The following is a 6,281-nucleotide window of genomic DNA, read 5'->3' as shown; positions in this document are numbered from 1 at the left end:
AGTTTACACAGATTAAGTTTGACTCTGGGGATATCAAAGAGATATTTATTTCTGGTGTGGTGATTATGGGTCCTATTCAGGAAGGGTCTCAGAACAGGGTTTGCATTTAAGAACAAGGATTTGAACGCGTAAATGGCACAAAAGAATGTGTGGAGTGAGTTAATGTTTAGCATGTTTAGGGATTTAAACAGAGGGGCTGAGTGTTGTCTGGAAACAGAGTTTGTTATTGTTCTGATAGCAGATTTTTGCTGGGTGATGATGGGCTTGAGGTAGTTTGCAGTGGTTGAACCCCCAAGCACAGATACCATACGTAAGATAGGGATAGATTAGTTCATAGTATAGTGAGATGAGAGCAGAGTTTGGAACATAATATCTGATTTCAGAGAGTATACCAACCATTTTTGAGGCTTTCTTAGTTATATGTTGTATGTGGGTGCTGAAGTTGAGTCTCTTGTCTAGGTATAGGCCAAGGAACTTTCCATCATTTCTATTGCTGATGTTAACATTGTCTATCTGAAGCTGAATTGCATCCAAATAAAATGAAGTAGGTCTTTTCCATGTTTAGTGTGAGTTTGTTGGCTGACATCCATAAGTGGACTTTTCTTTAGTTCATTATTTACAACATTATTTAATATGTGTGGGTTGTGGTATAACTAGCCGACCACTCACAGAGTTCAAGAGAGAACTGGATAAGCACCTCCAAAGGATACCTGATCAACCAGGCTGTGATTCATACGTCAGGCTGCGAGCAGCCGTATCAAACAGCCTAGTTGACGCGTTGAGCAACGAGGAGGCCTGGTCGACGACCGGGCCGTGGGGACGCTAAGCCCTGGAAAAACTCCAAGGTAACTGGGGTCTGAGTAGATGAGGGTAGTATCATCAGCAAACAATATTGGTGTAAGAATGTTAAAGACATTAGGCAGATCATTGATATATATATATATATATATATATATATATATATATATATATATATATATATATATATATATATATATATATATATATATATATATATATATATATATATATATATATATATATATATATATATATATATATATATATATATATATATATTATTAAAAATGACCGAAAAAGTAAGATTAATAATTCTAACACGAATTTTCTCAATCTTTCGTACATTACGCTTCACTGTTGGAGGTAAATCAAAAATCACTTCTCCAAAATTCATTTTTATTTCTAGTCTGACGCGACACGGGCGCGTTTCGTAAAACTTATTACATTTTCAAAGACTTCACAAATACACAACTGATTAGAACTTACGTATCTCTGATTTTATATCTATTAATATATTTTATACCCTATTAATGTCCCCTCTTGTTCTGTCTTGTGTTAATGCCACATCACCCCTCCCACCTCACTCAAATGTAGATATAAAATCAGAGATACGTAAGTTCTAATCAGTTGTGTATTTGTGAAGTCTTTGAAAATGTAATAAGTTTTACGAAACGCGCCCGTGTCGCGTCAGACTAGAAATAAAAATGAATTTTGGAGAAGTGATTTTTGATTTACCTCCAACAGTGAAGCGTAATGTACGAAAGATTGAGAAAATTCGTGTTAGAATTATTAATCTTACTTTTTCGGTCATATTTAATAATATATGTCTACAGGAAAGACTGCTACCAAAATATACTAATATTAAAGTGCACGACCCAGCAGCAAGGAATCAAGCCTTCACGATAAAATATCGCCAGGATCTGATTCGTGATCAGATATACAAGGCAGAGAATGAAATCAAAGACAGCAAAACGCAACTACTTCATGCTACAAACGAGTGGAGAAATAGCAACATCGACCATAGTATCCGTACCCGCATTGAACAACACCTCGACATCCTCACAGACCAACATCACCTCAGCACTGAAACAAGGATTATCAAGAAACTAACAACATTATATGGAGGACCTATGGCAATTCCACGACCAAGAGATGGCTTCCTGAACCTTGCAGGAATTAACCTCACTGAGGACCAAGTCACTCTCCTAAATCTGGGCATAAACTGTCATGTTATGTCCAGACCGAGTGAAATGGCCCGGAAAGTAGAGTTGGAAATTCTGTTGGACGACATATTCGACCTCGAGACACAAAAGAAGGTTACTACCAAAGATACCTTACAAGCAGAACTTATTGCAGAAGGAGGAAAGAATCGAGGCAACTACAGAAGCACCATACTGTCCCCTGAGCTTAAAGCGGCAGCTAAAAGCCTTCGTGAGAACAAGGAGATAGTTGTCAGGAGAGGTGACAAGTCGCCAATATATGTCATTCTTAAAAAAGACGAATATCTGGCGAAAATGAACATCATACTCTCTGACCAAACTAAGTTCCAAAGCGTAACGAAGGACACTACAGCCGAATTAAAAGCAAAGGTCAACAAACTGATCGAAACTGTGAACGCCAAGAAATCCGGACTCCACCTGCCAAAGATCATTGGGGAATATAAACCTGGATATGCGTATGGAAATGTCAAGACGCACAAGCCTGGAAACCCACTTCGGCCAATCATTAGCCAGATACCCACACCCACGTACAGACTGGCGAAGCGACTCAACGGCCTGCTGACTCCTTATGTTCCTTGCACCTTCAGCCTGAAGTCTCCAAAGGAATTTGTGGACTTACTGCGGGGCACACGGGCCACAGGGATAAGAGCCTCGTTGGACGTAGAATCGCTGTTTACCAACGTACCTGTGGACGAGACAATCGGAATGATAGCCGACAGAGTGTATCGTGATCCAGCCTGTACTCCTCTTGACATGCCAGAAAGTATTCTGAGGAAACTACTCCAAGCTTGTACTAAAGAGGCACCCTTCTTGAGCCCGGATGGGCACATGTATAAGCAAGTAGATGGGGTCGCCATGGGTTCTCCCCTAGGTGTCCTGTTTGCAAACTTCTACATGGGTACCATCGAGCAAAAAGTCTTAGTCGACATGAACTTGAAACCGGCCATATACTGCAGGTATGTTGACGACATTTTTACACAGGTACCTGATGTCAGACATCTGCAGGAGCTGAAGGAGGCATTTGAGCAGAGTTCCGTGCTGCGTTTCACTTACGAGACGGAAAAGGATGGGAAGCTGCCTTTTCTAGATGTAACAGTCATGGAAAAGGGCGGAGGTTTCCACACTGCAGTCTACACTAAGGAAACAAACATAGGAATGTGCCTAAATGCCAACAGCGACTGCCCTGACAGGTACAAGAGGAGTGTTGTTAACGCATACGTCGACCGTGCTCTCAGCCACAGCTCAGAATGGAAGCAAGTCGACGAAGAGCTCTGTAGGGTAAGGCAGGTCCTAGTCAATAACGGCTTCTCCAATGGTTTCATCGAAGACATCATAAGAAGGAAAGTGAAAAGCCATGCAACCTCTGAAGAGACAACTAACACAACACCTATACCCCCTATTAGACTATTTTACAGGAACTTCTTTTCCACAGCTCATAAAACGGAGGAAAGGGTCCTGAAAGATATTGTTAATAGAAACGTTATCCCTACAGACAAAAATCAGAGGATACAACTGACGATTTACTATAAAACCAGAAAAACGGCCAGCCTACTCATGAGAAACTCTCCAGACACAAAACAGAACGCTTTAAAAGAGACTAACGTCGTCTATGCTTTCAAATGCCCACTTGGGGACTGTAAGCTCCAAAAAACCCAGTATATAGGCAAGACAACAACATCTCTTTCTAGGCGTTTAACGATGCATAAGCAACAGGGCTCCATTAAGGAACATATAATCTCTTCCCATAACCAAACCATCGCCAGAGAAATCCTAGTAAACAACACAGAAATCATCGATAGATACAGCGATAGCAGGCGGCTTGACGTTTGCGAGGCACTACACATCAAGAAGTCAACACCAGCAATCAACAGCCAATTATTGCACAACTATATTCTACCCACCTCAAGACTCCGCTCCAATATAGAAGCATCAAGAAATATGGACCAATAGGCTTTCTACAAACACTTCTATTCAATACCCATTGTTTCTGTTCTGTCTTGTGTTGATACTTTTAATACCCTATTAATGTCCCCTCTTGTTCTGTCTTGTGTTAATGCCACATCACCCCTCCCACCTCACTCAAATGTAGATATAAAATCAGAGATACGTGAGTTCTAATCAGTTGTGTATTTGTGAAGTCTTTGAAAATGTAATAAGTTTTACGAAACGCGCCCGTGTCGCGTCAGACTAGAAATAAAAATGAATTTTGGAGAAGTGATTTTTGATTTACCTCCAACAGTGAAGCGTAATGTACGAAAGATTGAGAAAATTCGTGTTAGAATTATTAATCTTACTTTTTCGGTCATATTTAATAATATATGTCTACAGGAAAGACTGCTACCAAAATATACTAATATATATATATATATATATATATATATATATATATATATATATATATATATATATATATATATATATATATATATATATATATATATATATATATATATATATATATATATATATATATATATATATATATATATATATATATATAAGAAATAGGAGAGGACCTAGGATGCTGCCCTGTGGCACCCCTACGGTTAATGGTAGAGTAGGAGAGGTTATATCATTGATGACTGCATATTGGTGTCTGTCACTAAGATAGGATCGGATATAGTTCAGGGCAAAGCCTCGGATTCCATAATGGTGGAGTTTAAGTAAGAGGTAGTTATGGTTAACAGTATCAAAGGCCTTTCTCAGGTCAATGAAAAGTCCAATCGGAAACTCATTTTTGTCAAGGGCTGAGTAGATTGTATCACGCAAACTAACAATTGCATCACTGGTACTCTTTTGGGGGCGGTAGCCAAACTGACAGGGGACTTAGTATGTTGAATTTTACGAGGTAGGAGTAGAGATGTTTGTAAATATGTTTTTTTTTTTTCAAATATTCTTGATAATATAGGTAGATTTGACTTAATTCTGTAATAATTTTTGTTGCCTAGTGTTGAACTTTCTCCAGAACAGCTGTCTTTCTGAGTATGAGGTCTCCATGCCTGCATATGTTACTTCAAGAGTCGTATCCAAGTGATACTATAAGGGTGGTAGTGGAAAGGGTTGCAGAGGTACATAATGGGCTCAGGGACTGAACCCCACAATCCATATATCGAAGTAAGTTACAATCTTGAGTTAATTACAAAATTCAATGCACATCGTCACATCAACACTAGGCGCGAGACCGACCACAAGTACAGTTTCTGATTTAAGCAACTGACATATGTGGAGAGCTATTGTCACAATTGAATGTTTGTCCTGCACACCGCCCTCCATCCAGTGGGCAGCGGTGGATAGGTTACAGTCACTCAGGTATTACCTACAGTTAGCAAACTGGGGATATTTGGCCAAGACTTCTGGCAGCAGATAATTTTGAATGAAATATTTACTCATCTCTTGAACATTTGTTATCGAGTTGTCTGTGATTTCTCGTATATTTTCGCAATTATTAATTATTCGTGTGCGAATAATTATGTTGACACAGTTTACATTTGGTGAAGTCTACATTAGCTGACTATGAAAATTCCAAGAGATCTGGAATGGAATGGATCTGGAATCTGGAATTTGACCTGCCCGAAACGCTGCGCGTACTAGTGGCTTTACAAGATTGTAAATACTATGCTATGTATTCTCACAAACCCAATGTACCTTCTTGTATATAAATAAATAAATAATAAATAAATAAATAAATAAATAAATAAATAAATAAATAAATAAATAAATAAATAAATAGATACTTGTAACCGAATCAAAGCCAAACAGTAGATTAAACAAAGAGTTAGTTAATTAGTTTAGTTCATTTATTATGCACCCCATACCCATCTTGTGGGCGGTAGTGGAAAGGGTTACAGAGGCACATAATGGGCTCAGGGACTGAACCCCACAATTCATTTAGCTAAGCAAGTTACAATCTTGATGAGCTAATTACAAAATTCAATATAAGTCGTCACCTCAACAATGGGTTCGAGATCGACCTCAAGTACAGGTTCTAAATTAAGCAACTGACATATGTGGAGAGCTAGTGTCAAAATTGATATGTTTGTCCTGCACACAGCCCCCCATCCAGTGGGCAGCGGTGGATAGGTTACAATCACTTAGTTACTACCTACAGTTAGCAAACTGGGGATATTTGGCTAAAATTTCTGGTAGCAGATCATTTTGAATGAAATATTTACACATCGCTGGAACATTGGTTATAGAATTGTCTCTAAATTCGCGTATCTTTTCGCACTCCATCACATAGAGTAACGGAGGGTGTGCGAA

Source organism: Procambarus clarkii, chromosome 22 (assembly GCF_040958095.1).
Source record: "Procambarus clarkii isolate CNS0578487 chromosome 22, FALCON_Pclarkii_2.0, whole genome shotgun sequence".
Lineage (NCBI taxonomy): Eukaryota > Metazoa > Arthropoda > Malacostraca > Decapoda > Cambaridae > Procambarus > Procambarus clarkii.
This window is presented reverse-complemented; position numbering follows the sequence as displayed.